The sequence below is a fragment of the Somniosus microcephalus genome, chromosome 3 (assembly GCF_052327205.1).
Source record: "Somniosus microcephalus isolate GS21.2 chromosome 3, FLI_Smic_1.0, whole genome shotgun sequence".
Classification (NCBI taxonomy): domain Eukaryota; kingdom Metazoa; phylum Chordata; class Chondrichthyes; order Squaliformes; family Somniosidae; genus Somniosus; species Somniosus microcephalus.
The window spans coordinates 75,705,448-75,720,305 of record NC_140989.1 but is presented as its reverse complement, the minus strand read 5'-3'; the positions used below and the strand labels follow the sequence as shown (position 1 = coordinate 75,720,305).

Below are 14,858 nucleotides of genomic sequence, written 5' to 3'. Positions count from 1 at the left end.
CCTCATGCGATTTCAGCCCTTCTTCAGTGCACCACTCTCCTGTTCATGTGCTGACTCCACCACAGCACGTCGTCACTGCTGTGGATGTTGATGGCCTTCCTTTTCCGATGTGCTGTCAAACACATCCAACGTGCCTCCTATCCTATCACACAAGAACTCTCTGCCAAACGTCTGCCAGAGGGAACTGAGATACCAACTGCAATAAATGAGCTTTTATTCAGATGGGGCAATGTGTAATTTGATCCTGCCTGCTGGAGAGTTATTGAAGGTCTCTGCAATGTGTAATTTGATCCAGTCATTGTCACAGGCAGGCTCCCCGAGCCTAGTTGCTCCAGTGCAGTCATGACAGTGGCATCTACCTGTTAATGTGGAGGGTCACCTAGAAAAGCAAGATAACTCTCACAAGGCCACGTACGGCCTGCCCTTTCAACCTCTTCCGAATCAGCAGTTGAGTGATATAACATAAAATGCTGGAAATGCTCAGCAAGTCAGGCAGCATCTGTGGAGAGAGAAGCAGAGTTGACGTTTCAGGTCGATGGCCTTTTATCAGAACGTGAAACTTTAACTATGTTTCTCTTTCCATAAATGCTGCCTGATTTGCTGAGTGTTTCCAGCAATTTATGAGATTTCCAGCATCTGCAGTATTTTGTTTTTGAATCAGCAGTGATAGTAGGAATCAGCAATGGTGCCATCAGGCAACACCTGCACACTGCTGAGCTATTCACCAATGTTAAGTTCGAGTTTACTTGTGGGGCCCCTTCAAAAATGTGACCCCATGAACGGGTGATGCAAGATCATGCGGGGTGATGTAGCCGTTTCTCTGAGGCTGAATTTGAAAAATCCACAGCGTGACTATTTTAGATAACTTGAGCTGCAAGATTGGTTTAATGAGGCACATTTCATTCAACGAGAACAGGTGAGGGTGACGTCATTGCAAGTGACATCACTAGCAGAACCATAGATTTTTAGCATGCGCTGGGAATTAGATCATCGAGTGGCCCGGCTCATGTGTAGGATGACATCACGGGTCAACTGAAAACCGGAAGTACCCACACTGTCGCTAATCACTCCGTCAAACTAAACACTTTGGTGAGAGCTGCGGTGACCAATGTGGCATTATTTTGTGTCATGACTTCCAGATTTCATTCAGTTCAATGATGTCACTTGCCGTACACGCGCTGTGCTTTCTGAGAAAGGAAGAAACGAGGTTCAGGCAGCAGGCCACAGGCTCTGGCTAGGCGTATGCGCAGCCAGAACATCGGGTACGCATGCGCGGCTCCGGTGCTGGGGCGGGACGGTGTTTAGGCTCGGCCCAGTGGGCTCGGCTCTGCCTCCATACAGGTGCTCATGTGCAGAACAACGCAATCTTGTGATTATTTCACTCTGATTTCTCGAGCCCCTGGAAACCCGTGCTGCACGCGTTAAATTTGGAGAAGTTAAAAGCAATTTACAAAGACCTCAATAACGTCTCCTAAGGACATTAACTGCACCAATAACTACCCACCCGCCTGCAATAATTAAATCCTCGACTTCGGCAAGTAGGATTCTCGCTGGAATCCAAACGCAGCTCCAATAAACCCAGAAGTTGATGTATTGGAGCTATATTGCGGTTCCGTTCGAGAATTTATTCATTTTAAACGCCCACCCGCTCCCAACCCACCCGTCCTTGGGGGTTAAAATCCCCCACCCACCCCCCCCTGTCTGTTATTGGAAAGTCCGTTACTTTGATATTGCAACCAATTCAAAAATACACACATCCTGCAAAAGCTTTCGGCTATCAAAGTACTTTATAGGTGAATGAATGTCGTCTGCTTTTTGAGCTTCAGCAGTAAAAATATTTTTTTAAATGTAATTACTATTACTGTTTTACTTTTGAGTGATCAAGTGGCCTGGTGTGCGTGAGTGTGGGAAGCATTTAATTCTTTGCAATCGTGCTGGCCTGGCTTCAATCTCCTGTAGCCTGTTAGACAGATATATTCGTCTTCTGTAATGATCCAAAGAGTTGCATGAGTCAGTCTTGTTTATTTGAATCAGGTTTTAGAAATCCAAATATTTAAAATCTAGGGATTTCAAATGAAATGAAAATTCAATGATACTCAGTTATCTTTGATGATTAACACATTTTTGACAACATCAATCGACAATATATAAAGAAGTATTGTAGCCTGTACTTACTGTCGTGTAACATTTACTTCCTACATCACACTTTTGCGATCACACTTCCATTGTCACACTTTTCCCATCACACTTTGTCAATTGGCTCAAAGCAAAACAGCAACAAATCAGAACTGAAGAGGTAGGGAATATGCAAATCAAAAGTGAGGCAATAAGCTATAAAAAAAAACTACCAATGAGATATTACTTAGGATTAATGTAAAGAATCAATCCAGAATGATCAGTGTGATAAATCCATGTAGTGAAACAAGAACTCAAAGAGGCTAGATATTAGAATTAGTCTGCGTACTTTATTAACAACTGCATAGCAAACACACAGGCCTGCATCCTGGCATTCCACCTTTGCTGACCTTGACAGGAAGCAACCCCCTGACCTTAGCTAGCAGCAGCACTAGCTACAGCACAATCTGGTGGATAACCTTAATCATAACATCCCAGATTACTATATTCCTCCCCCCTTAAGATTTCAGTATGAATTTCTTAACAACCACCATTCCTAAGGGTCACATAAGAAGTCTCCATTCTTGATGAATCTAACAGGTCAGTACCAATCTCTCTGGTGGCTTGCGAGGCCTTTGTGAACGTCTAACAGTAAAGTCCCTGCTTGTTTGTGGTGAAGCCACCAGCTGCTCCTGAGCAGTGCTCAGAGTATCTGACTCTGCAACGATGGTTTCCTCTTGACGAATAGGTTCCTGTGGAATTGTCTCTGTCCATGGTGGTGGCACCACAGATGCACTTGGATAACTGGGAGCAACCCTGTCCTCAGCCATTGCATCTGGAACCTCAATTTCAATTTCCCCTTGTCTGGTAAGTATCTGATCTACATGTCTGCGTACTACCCAACCATCACCCAACATGACCTTGTATGATACTGGGCCTGTCATTGAGTCTATGAAGCCAGGAATCCACTTTGGTCCATAACTGAAATTCCTGGTAAGGACCGCATCTCCTTCTCCAAAACTTCGGCTCCTTGTTCTTTAGTCATGGTTCTCTTTTTGTTTGTTTTGTCTGTTTTCCATTTTCCTTTTTAGGTCTGGGTGGACAAGGTCAAGAGTGGAGCGTAGTCTACGACCTAATAACATCTCAGCAGGAAAGAGTCCTGTGGTGGATTGAGGTGTTATTCTGTAGCTGAACAGAACCCGTGACACTTTGGCTGCTAAACTCCCTTCTGCACTTTTTTTCATCATCTCTTTAAATGTTTGTACGGCTCTCTCCGCAAGTCAATTTGAGGACGGATGATATGGAGCTGAGGTCACCTGCACTATGCCATTTTTTCTCATGAACTCTTTTGTCTCTGTACTCACAAAACAAGTGGCATTGTCACTTACCACGATCTCCGGTAGCCCTTGATTACTGCAGCTCTGATGCAGGCAGTCTGTAGTAGTAGTGGAGGAAGCAGAATTAACAGGATAAACATCCATCCATTTGGAATGTGCATCAATGATTATGAGGAACATCTTCCCCATGAATGGACCCGCATAATCTAAGTGCAATCTTCTCCATGGTTTATCCGGCCACTCCCAGGGGTGGAGAGGAGTCACTGCTGGTGCCTTCCTGTGTACCTGACAAGTGCTGCATGTCTTGACTAGATTTTCTATCTCCTTATCTAGCTTTGGCCACCACAAGTAACTCCTAGCCAAGGCTTTCATACGCGAGACCCCAGGATGAAACTGATGTAGTTGCTCTAGGATAGACTGTCGTGCTGGCTGTGGAATAATCACTCGTGCTCCCCACAACACGCAACCATCCTGCACACTCAGCTCTGTTTTCCTGACACTGTAGGGTGTAAAGTCAATCCCTTCCGGATGTTGTGGCCATCCCCTCACCACATATTCGCGAACTCTAGACAGTACTGGATCTTTACCTGCCCATGTTCTTACTTGCTCTGCAGTCACAAGTGCCGTGTCAGTGTCCTCCAACATCAGCACTCTGTCCTCTGGAGCTGCACGGATAGGTGTGCTTGGCAGTGGAAGACGGCTCAAGGCATCTGCGTTCCCATGGTACTTGCCCACCTTGTAGACGATGACATACTCATATGCCCTCAAAGTCACTGCCCACCTCTGGATCCGGGGTGACACCATCTGTGGAACTGCTTTCATTTCATTGAAAAGAGAGATAAGAGGTTTATGATCGGTGCATATGGTGAACTTCCTGCCATATATGTACTTGTGGAACCTCTGTAACCCAAACATTACTGCTAACCCCTCTTTGTCTAACTGGGAATAGTTTTTTTCCACTGGTGTTAGAGTTCTTGGACATAAACCCTTTTGGTCTTTCAGTTCCATCTTCCATGCGGTGTGAAAGACCTGTCCCCACCCCGTAAGGTGAAGCGTCACAAGAGAGAATGATGTCTTTCTCTGCATTGTAGTGAACCAGCACATCCGACGACAGCATCAGTTTCTTGGACTGTTCAAATGAAACTCCCTGCTCCTCTCCCCACTGCCACTGTGTCTCCTTGCGCAGTAGTTTGTGAAGCAGTGCTAACAAGTTTGGTAAAAACCTGTTATAATAGTTTAGCAGTCCCAGGTAAGCTTTTAACTCAGCCACATTGGTAGGAGCAGGGGCGTCCTGCAGTGCTTGTACCTTCTCCTTGATTGGATGGAGCCCGGTGGCGTCCACTCTGTGTCCCAGGAACACTGCCTCATTCCCCAGGAGAGTGCACTTACTTCTCTTGAGCCATAACCCTGCCCTCTCCAATCTCTGTAGTACCTCTTAGAGTGCTCAGATGCTCCTGGTCGGTTCTTCCCATCACCAGAATGTCATCCAGATCGATGGAAACATGCGGAATCCCTTGCAGTACACCTTTGATTGTCCTCTGGAAGATAGCTGGACTAGATGAGACACCAAACGGTAAGCGGTTATATGTAAACAAGCCCTTGTGTGTATTTATGGTGACATACTTCTTTGATTCGTCATCCAGTGTAATCTGCAAGTATGCATGACTCATATCCAACTTTGTGAATTTCTTTCCTCCAGCCAGGTTTGCAAAGAGATCCTCTGTTTTGGGAATAGGATACTGCTCTAATTTGGACACCCGATTGACTGTCAATTTATAATCTCCACAGAGTCTTACTGAATTGTCCAGTTTTAGAACAGGTACTATGGGAGCTGCCCATTCTGAACATTTCACTGGCTCCAGTATGTTCTCTCTCAATAGACGGTCAAGCTTACCCTCTACCTTTGGTTTCATGGCATAAGGCACAGGTCGTTGTTTAAAAAACCTTGGCGGTGCCTCCTTGTCTACATAAATCTTAGCTGGGGGGCCATTAAATGTGCCAAGTTCCTCCTTGAACACATTCTCATGTTCACTCAACACTTCTTGCAAAGTCAACTGTTTGCCCTCATCTATTTGATTTACTGCTCCCCAGTCTAATTTAAGTTCTTTTATCCAGCCCCGACCTAACAGGTTTGGTCCGGTACCCGATACTATAACTACAGGTAGCTGTTCCACTGTGTCCCTGTGCTGCACAGTCACATTAGCTGCACCTAATGTCGCTACTCATTCACCTGTATATGTTTTAAGATGCAGAGAGCAAGACTTTAACTCTGGAACTTTTGCACGGTTCCACAATTTTGAGTACTCTGCCTTGTTCATTATGGTTACACCGCACCCTGTATCAACCTCAAAGTTCACCTTAGAGTCATTTGCTGTCAGTTGCAATGTGATAGGAGCCACTTTTGGAATGTTCTCTAACATGCTATACATTATGAACATGTCCTCTTCTTCCTCAGCTCCCCCGCTGATGTGGTGTGCTCCATGTTTTTTCACTTCTCTTCCTTGGTTTTGCTTTCCTCCCCCTTTTGGTTTGGATTCCTCCACAGGTGATTTTGCCCTGCATGCTCGTTTAATGTGTCCTTGTTTCCCACACTTGTGGCACTTTTTCTCCAGAAACCGGCATTCACTCACCAGGTGATCGCCCTTGCATCTATAACATGCCTTCATATGCTCACGTTGTGGTTTCTGATGCACATTTAACTTGTGTACAATAACCTGACCTGCAACTTGCTTAGCATTAGCCCTGTCTGAACCCTGTATTTCTTTTACATCTCGGTTCACTGTCTCTATGGCTTGAGCAAGTTCCAAAGCTTTTTCATAAGTAGGCCCAGTCTCGGATAATAATCTACGCTGCATTCGGTCGTCCATTATTCTGCAAACTAGCCTATCTCTCAGCATTTCCTTCAGGTTGTTCCCATAATTGCAATCTTGTACCAATTTATGCAACACCGCTACATAGTCCATTACACTCTCTTCCTCTTTTCTGTTCCTTGAATTAAACTTGAACCACTGTACAATCTCACTAGGCTTGGGGTTGAAATGTTCTTTGAGCAAGGCCACTAATTCAACAATTGGTTTGTCTCCAGGCTTTTCAGGACTGAGCAGATTCTTCAGCAAACTGTAGGTTTGGCTTCCCACCGAACTAAGCAGAATGGCTTTCCTTTTTCCGGCATCATTTATTTCATTTGCTTCGAAGAAATAACCCAACACTTCACAGTATTCCTCCCAGGTTTGTGCTCGAATATCAAAAGCGGAGACCGTTCCTACCGTGGCAGCCATGCTTCCGTCCAATTTACAGCTAACTTTAGCTCGTGAGTTTGTTCTTTAAAGTCCCGGCAGATTTCACTTTTTCATGCAGTGTACTTTTTACCTCGTCGCCAAATGTGATAAATCCGTGTAGTGAAACAAGAACTCGAAGAGGCTAGATATTAGAATTAGTCTGTGTACTTCATTAACAACTGCATAGCAAACATACAGGCCTGCATCCTGGCATTTCACCTTTGCTGACCTTGACAGGAAGCAACCCCCTAACCTTAGCTAGCAGCAGCACTAGCTACAGCACCACCTGGTGGATAACCTTAATCATAACATCCCAGATTACTATAATCAGCTTGGAGACTATACCAATAAAAGTAAAAAGTGTACCAATCAAATCACTCAAAACATTTTGAAAAAATCTTTGTCTGCCATTTTGTTCTCTGCAACTGAAATACCAGGGCTGATCTTCGACTTCCATCCAAAACAGATGTGAAGAGTGGTTGTGCTGCTTGCCCAAAGCTGCCGTCAGGAGGCCCAAACCATTTTTGGTTCAGGTCTCATTTGACTGCTACCAACGAGCTGCATGCGCCAAGGAGGCAATCCGCTGCAGCTCGCCGGTTGTGGTAGGGCGGGAAATTGGTCAGCTCCCATTCGGAGCTGGCTGGCGTGAAGGATTGGGGTACTGGCATAATCCTGGGGGGGGGGGCGGGGGCTCGACTGGCCCAGCAATGGGCCTGTTTATTTGTGGGCCCCACCTGACCCCACAAAAATTAAAATAGAATATTCCTGAGCTGTTTTGGTGAATGGCCTCCAGCAGTCCCTTTAAAGATCACTGGTTAGGCTTGGAACAAATGGACAGAGCATGTAGGGCATACCTGTGGTAAACCACTTTTATTGTTCACTATCGTTACACTATGGTTATCACTGTTTACACTGTTGTATCACTACACAAGGTTACCTCTTGCCACGCTGTTATACCTGGGCTGACCACAGCTGACTCCGCCCATGGCTCCGCCTGCTTGCCCAGGTATAAAGGTGGTCGACTGGCTGGTATTCCTCCTTGTTGGATCCGATCACCCACGAGGGTGGGCTCTGTTATTTAGCCAATAAAAACCTATAGTTACTAACTTAACTCGTCGCTTTTCATGAACTGAATTGATAGGTATATCAATTTTATTGGCTAAATTTTGAAATGTCTGTACCGGAGCAGCCAAACGACCAGCCAAACGAACAGCCCCAGCCAAACGGCCAGCTACAACAGCCCCAGCAGCCGGCCTGGCTGCGAGCCCTCCGACCGCCGTACCTGGATCTAAACCCACAGGCTGCGAATTCAGCCCTCGACTTCGAACACTGGCTGAGCTGCTTCGAAGCCTACCTGGGAGAATCCGGCATGCCTCCGGTATCCAAACTAAGAGTTCTGACCGCCCAGGTGAGCCCTAAAGTATTTGCACTCATCCGGGACATTGCTACATACGAGGACGCCCTCAACCTGCTAAAAGAGCAGTACCGGAGCCCTGTAAACTCAATGTACGCCAGGCATCTCCTAAGATCCCGCTCGCAACAGCCAGGAGAGTCGGTTGATGATTTCTTACGGGCGCTGCAAATACTCGGCAGGGACTGTGACTTTAAAGCCGTAACAGCTGCAGAACATGCCGATGGAAATATCCGCGATGCCTTCGTGAAAGGCCTTCGGTCAGACTACTCACGGCAAAGACTGCTGGAATCAAAGGACCTCGACCTGAAAACAGCTGCTATCCTCGCTCGCTCCTTGGAAGTGGCCCATTGGGACCTCGAGGCGTACTCCAGGTACTGTGCTGCGCGACCCTGGGACTCGGGCCCGACTCCGGCCGCAATACCCCTCGCACCGCCGCCCCTGGGGCCTACCACAGCGTCAGTGTCCCGGAACCGATCGGGACCGCCACCCCCGGTACCGGCTGCGACATCGGAGCCCTGCGATCGGGCCGCCGGCTGCTTCTTCTGTGGCCAGGCGAAACACCCGAGGGCGCGCTGCCCTGCAAGAAACGCGACCTGCTCCGACTGCCACAAGGCCACTTCGCGAAGGCCTGCAAGGGGAAAGCCACAGACGCCAGCAGTGCCTCATGCGAGTTGTGGGGACGGCCATCTTTCATCAAGGCCACAGATGCCAGCATCACCTCGTGTGAGTCGTGGGGGCGGCCATCTTTGATCAAGGCCACCGACGCTGGCAGTGCCTCATGTGAGTTGTGGGGGCGGCCATCTTCTCCGCCATTTTGTTCAACGTCGTGGGCGCCGCCATTTTGTTCACCACACTCGACCGCCACCTTGTCTCCAGACCCGACCACCGCCTCACCCGCAGACTACAGCAGCTCGCTCAGCCATACACTAGCCTCCGTCACACTTGACCAAGCTCGCCCGCATCACCTGTCCAAGTCCATGATGGACATCAAAGTAAACGGCCACGCCACGACCTGCCTGTTCGACAGCGGAAGCACGGAGAGTTTCATCCATCCAGACACGGTGAGCCGCTACTCCCTCACTGTCCGGCCAACGCGCAACCGGATCTCGATGGCGTCGCGGTCCCATTCAACAGACATCAGCGGCTACTGTGTTGTGACCCTGTCAGTTAGGGGCACGGAGTATAAAAATTTTAAACTTCTCGTCCTGCCCCAGCTCTGCGCTGCCATCCTACTAGGGCTGGATTTCCAATGCCACCTCCAAAGTGTCACCTTGGCATACGGTGGATCCCTCCCCCCCCTCACAGTCTACAACCAGCAATTCCTAAACCGCCCACCGCGTACCACCTGCGGCCTCTCCACCCTCAAAGTCCCGCCCCCCTCCCTGTTCGCTAACCTCACCCGCGACTGTAAACCCGTCGCTACCAAGAGCAGGCGGTACAGCGCCGGGGACAGAGCTTTTATTAGCTCCGAGGTGCAGCGACCCCTGAAGGAGGGCATCATCGAGGGAAGCAACAGCCCCTGGCGTGCCCAGGTCGTAGTCGTTAAGACCGGCGATAAACACCGCCTGGTCATCGACTACAGCCAAACCATAAACCGGTACACCCAGCTGGACGCATACCCCCTTCCCCGCATATCTGATATGGTCAATCAGATTGCACAGTACCGGGCATTCTCTACCATCGACCTTAAGTCGGCCTATCACCAACTCCCTATCCGCCCTGAGGACCGCCAGTATACCACCTTCGAGGTGAATGGCCGCCTCTACCACTTCCTTAGGGTTCCCTTCGGCGTCACCAACGGGGTTTCGGTCTTCCAAAGGGAGATGGACCAGATGGTTGACCAGAACGGGCTGCATGCCACGTTCCCTTATCTAGATAACGTCACCATCTGCGGCCGCGACCGGCAGGACCATGATGTTAATCTGGAGAAATTCCTCCGTACGGCCCAACGGCTGAACCTCACCTACAATAAGGAGAAATGTGTGTTTAACACCTCGCGCCTTGCCATCCTCGGCTGCATAGTAGAGAACGGAGTCATTGGCCCCGACCCCGAAAGAATGTGCCCCCTCATGGAGCTTCCCCTCCCCCACTGTCCAAAGGCGCTGAAGAGAACCCTGGGGCTCTTCGCTTACTCTGCCCAATGGGTGCCCAATTATGCGGACAAAGCCAGACGCCTCATGAAGTCCACCTCCTTCCCCCTGACAGCAGAAGCATGCACAGCCTTCTCCCTCATAAAAGGGAGACATTGCTAAGGCCACAATGCACGCGGTGGATGAGTCTATCCCTTTCCAAGTGGAGAGCGATGCATCCGACTTCGCCCTAGCTGCAACACATAACCAGGCGGGGAGACCTGTGGCCTTCTTCTCAAGGACCCTCCAGGGCTCTGAGATCCGACACTCCTCTGTCGAGAAGGAGGCCCAGGCGATCGTGGAGGCAGTACGACACTGGAGGCATTACCTGGCAGGCAAACGATTTACCCTCCTCACTGACCAGCGTTCGGTCGCTTTTATGTTTAACTAGCTGAAGTGCCCTGCGGTGCCGAGGTTTTTTCGAGGGCATGTTGTTGTTGGAAGAGAGAGAGAGAGAGCGACTGGGGGGGGGGGGGGGGAGGGAGGGCGGGGGGGGAAGGGAAGGGGGGAAGGGAAGGGGGAAGGGAAGTGGGGGAGAGGGGGGGAGAGGGGGGGAAGGGAAGGGGGGGAAGGGAAGGGGGGGAGGGGGGAGGGGGAGGGGGGGAGGAAGGGGAGGGGGAGGGGGGGAGGGAGGGGGGGAGGGAGGGGAGGGGGGGCGCGGTGGGGGGAGGGGGAGGGGGGGCGAGGGGGGCGGGGGGGAGGAAGGGGAGGGGGAGGGGGGAGGGAGGGGAGGGGGGGGCGCGGTGGGGGGAGGGGGGGGAAGGGGAGGGGGGAGGGAGGGGAGGGGGGCACGGGGGAGGGAGGGTGGGGGGCCCCCCCCCCCCCGAGTGTGGCGCCCCCCCCCCCCCCGAGTGTCGCGGCCACCCCCGAGGGTCGTGGGCCCCCCCCGAGGGTCGCGGCCCCCCCCCGAGGGTCGCGGCCCCCGCAGAGGGTCGCGCCCCCCCCACCCCCCCCGACGTGAAGACCGCCGATTGCGGCTGTGCGAGACGGCCGGGCGGCCGGTTGCCAGGGTGACGCTTGGCGGCCCCCCCCGAGGGTCGCGGCCCCCCGTGGGTCGCGCCCCCCCCCGAGGGTCGCGGCCCCCGCAGAGTGTCGCGGCCCCCCCCCCGAGGGTCGCGCCCCCCCCCCCCCCGCCGAGGTGAAGACCGCCGATTGCGGCTGTGCGAGACGGCCGGGGGGCCGGTTGCCAGGGTGACGCTTGACGCTCAGCAAGCCCCGCCCCCCGGCCGAGCCAGAGAGAGACGCCGTGTCTCAGCTCCTGCTGCGCGCGCACCCTAGCGGCGCTGGGCTGAGGCTCGGCCCTCCAGCCTTCGAGTGGGGCCGGGAGGTGCCTAGCTCGGGCGTGAAGGAGAAGCCGAGGCTTCGAGGCCTACCTGGAAAAACGGGGAAAGGTAGGAAAATTAATGAGATTAGATAAGTTAATTACTTTCTAAATCATTTTTTTTTAAAAACAATGTGTTTTAAAAGCAACGTTTTTTTTTAAGACGCAGAAAGCGGGAAAAAGAAAGGAAAAGTTTGGAATCAAGATGGCGGCGACTCACCTCGGTTCAGAACGATAAAGCCCGGCCACACACGCACCGATTGGCCCGGCGGCACACGCCAGCAACCCGGCGTACGATTGGTCGAGCTCAAGGTCACTCTGTCGCTAATGAGCGGATAATGAGATGCTAATGAGCGGAATGTTGAAGGTTTTTGGGATACCGCGGGCGCAATTTTAGCCCGGCCGAAATGTAAATACGCTTAAAACCGTCTCGGAAGCGTAAGCTTTCTTTGGAGGTAACGCGCGCGTAGGTACGCCCTGTAACTTTCGAGCGCATAGCCCGCCAGACGCACAGGCGATGACAGACAGAATGACAGAATGACAGAATGACAGAATGACAGAATGACAGAATGACAGAAGTACCGGTTTATATATATAGATAACAAGCTGAGGGGCAAAATCAAGAACGACAAGATCTTGAGGTGGAGAATTGAGCTCTCCACCTACGATTACGATATCTTGTACCGGCCTGGTAAACTGAACGAACCCCCAGATGCTCTATCACGAAGTACATGTGCCAACGCGCAAATTGATAGACTGCAGACCCTCCACAACGACCTCTGCCACCCCGGGGTCACCAGACTTTACCACTTCATTAAGGCCCACAACCTGCCCTACTCCATCGAGGAGGTCAGGACCATGACCAGGAACTGCCAAACCTGTGCCGAATGCAAACCCGCATTTCTATAGGCCGGACAGAGCAAGCCTGATCAAGGCCACCCGCCCCTTCGAGCGCTTGAGCATCGATTTTAAGGGGCCCCTCCCGTCCTCTGACCATAATGTGTACTTCCTCAACATTATTGACGAGTACTCCCGTTTCCCCTTTGCCTTCCCCTGCCCAGACATGACCAGTACCACGGTCATCAAATGCCTGAACGACCTCTTCGCCTTGTTCGGGTTCCTGAACTATATACATAGCGACCGGGGCTCATCCTTCATGAGCGAAGAACTTCGCCAGTTCCTACTAGCGAGAGGTATTGCTGCAAGCAGGACCACCAGCTACAACCCCCGAGGGAACGGCCAGGTGGAAAGAGAGAACGCGACAGTCTGGAAGGCCGTTCTCTTAGCCTTAAAGTCTAAGGGCCTCCCAACCTCTCGCTGGCAGGAAGTCCTCCCGGCAGCGCTGCATTCCATCCGGTCACTGCTTTGCACTGCCATTAACGCCACCCCCCATGAACGAATGTTTGTTTTCCCCAGGAAGTCGACTACGGGAACCTCGCTACCAACATGGCTGACTTCTCCGGGGCCCGTCTTGCTGCGGAAGCACGTGAGGGCCCATAAAATGGACCCCCTGGTCGAGAGGGTGGACCTCCTGCACGCCAACCCCCAGTACGCCTATGTGGCATAACCAGACGGGCGGGAGGACACAGTCTCCTTACGAGACCTCGCACCCTCGGGCACCCCTGAGACACCACCGTTACCCCCCACCACTCCCCCAAATCCAGCCCCGGTAGACGGCATGCCAGAACCCCATGAGCCTTCGCCGACCACGCAGACACCAGCCTTAACTTCGAATACTACACCTCCGCCGCCGCTGCTGCGCTGATCAGAAAGGCTTACGAGGCCTCCGGATAGACTGACATACCCGAACTGGTAGTACACTTCACCCCGCCGGACTCAAATTTAAACAAGGGGTGAATGTGGTAAACCACTTTTATTGTTCACTATCGTTACACTATGGTTATCACTGTTTATATCGTTACACTATGGTTATCACTGTTTACACTGTTGTATCCCTACACAAGGTTACCTCTTGCCACGCTGTTATACCTGGGCTGACCACAGCTGACTCCGCCCATGGCTCCGCCTGCTTGCCCAGGTATAAAGGTGGTCGACTGGCTGGTATTCCTCCTTGTTGGATCCGATCACCCACGAGGGTGGGCTCTGTTATTTAGCCAATAAAAACCTATAGTTACTAACTTAACTCGTCGCTTTTCATGAACTGAATTGATAGGTATATCAATACCCTCCATCCATTTGTACCTGAAAATTGCCATTGGTCTCTATTAACCAGCATAGGATACTGAGTTGCATATTTAATCAGTCTCCCACTTGTTTCAGGCTCTAGGCTGTCTGTCCATTTATAGCCCCCTTGTAAATTTAAATGGATGAACAATCAGGCACCAAAGGCCAGTTATTTCCTGACCTGCACTCCTTGCTAGGATTACTTGATTGAAGAAGGCCCAACCATCTTCAGCTGCTTCATCAATGACCAACATAAGGTCAGAAATGGGGATGTTTGCTGATGACTGCACAGTTTTCAGTGCGATACACAATTCCTCAGATAATGAAGCAGTCCATGCCCGCATGCAACCGGACGACGTTCAGGATTGGGCTGATGAGTGGCAGGTAACATTTGCGCCACAGAAGTGCCAGGCAATGACTATCTCCAAAAAGTGAGAGTCTAACCACTGCCCCTTGACATTCAACGGCATTACCGTCACCGAATCCCTCACCATCAACATCCTGGGGGTCACCATTGACCAGAAACTTAACTAGACCAGCCACATAAATACTGTGGCAACAAGAGCAGGTCAGAGGCTAGGTATTCTGTGGTGAGTGTCTCACCTCCTGACTCCCCAAAGCCTTTCCACCATCTACAAGGCACAAGTAAGGAGTGTGATGGAATACTCTCCACTTGCCTGGATGAGTGCAGCTCCAACAACACTCAAGAAGCGCGACACCATCCAGGACAAAGCAGCCCGCTTGATTGGCACCCCATCCACCACCTTAAACGTTCACTCCCTCCACCATCGGCGTACCGTGGCTGCAGTGTGTACCATCTACAAGATGCACTACAGCAGCTCACCAAGGCTTCTTCGGCAGCACCTCCTAAATCTGTGGCCTCTTCCACCTAGAAGGATAAGGGCAGCAGGCGCATGGGAACACCACCACCTCCAAATTCCCCTCCAAGTCACACACCATCCTGACTTAGAAGTATATCGCCGATCCTTCATCGTCAAAATCCTGGAACTCCCTACCTAACAGCACTGTGGGAGTACCTTCACCACACGGACTGCAGCGATTCAAGAAGGTGGCTCACCA

The 14,858-nt window shown here is 51.1% G+C and overlaps 1 protein-coding gene across 2 annotated transcripts in view; it reads right to left on the bottom strand.

Annotated features, from left to right (window-relative positions):
* Nucleotides 1–14,858, bottom strand: part of LOC147121147 (spermatogenesis-associated protein 7 homolog) — a 351,330-nt gene that overhangs the window by 321,317 nt on the left and 15,155 nt on the right. The gene's annotated exons all lie outside the window — the stretch shown is intronic.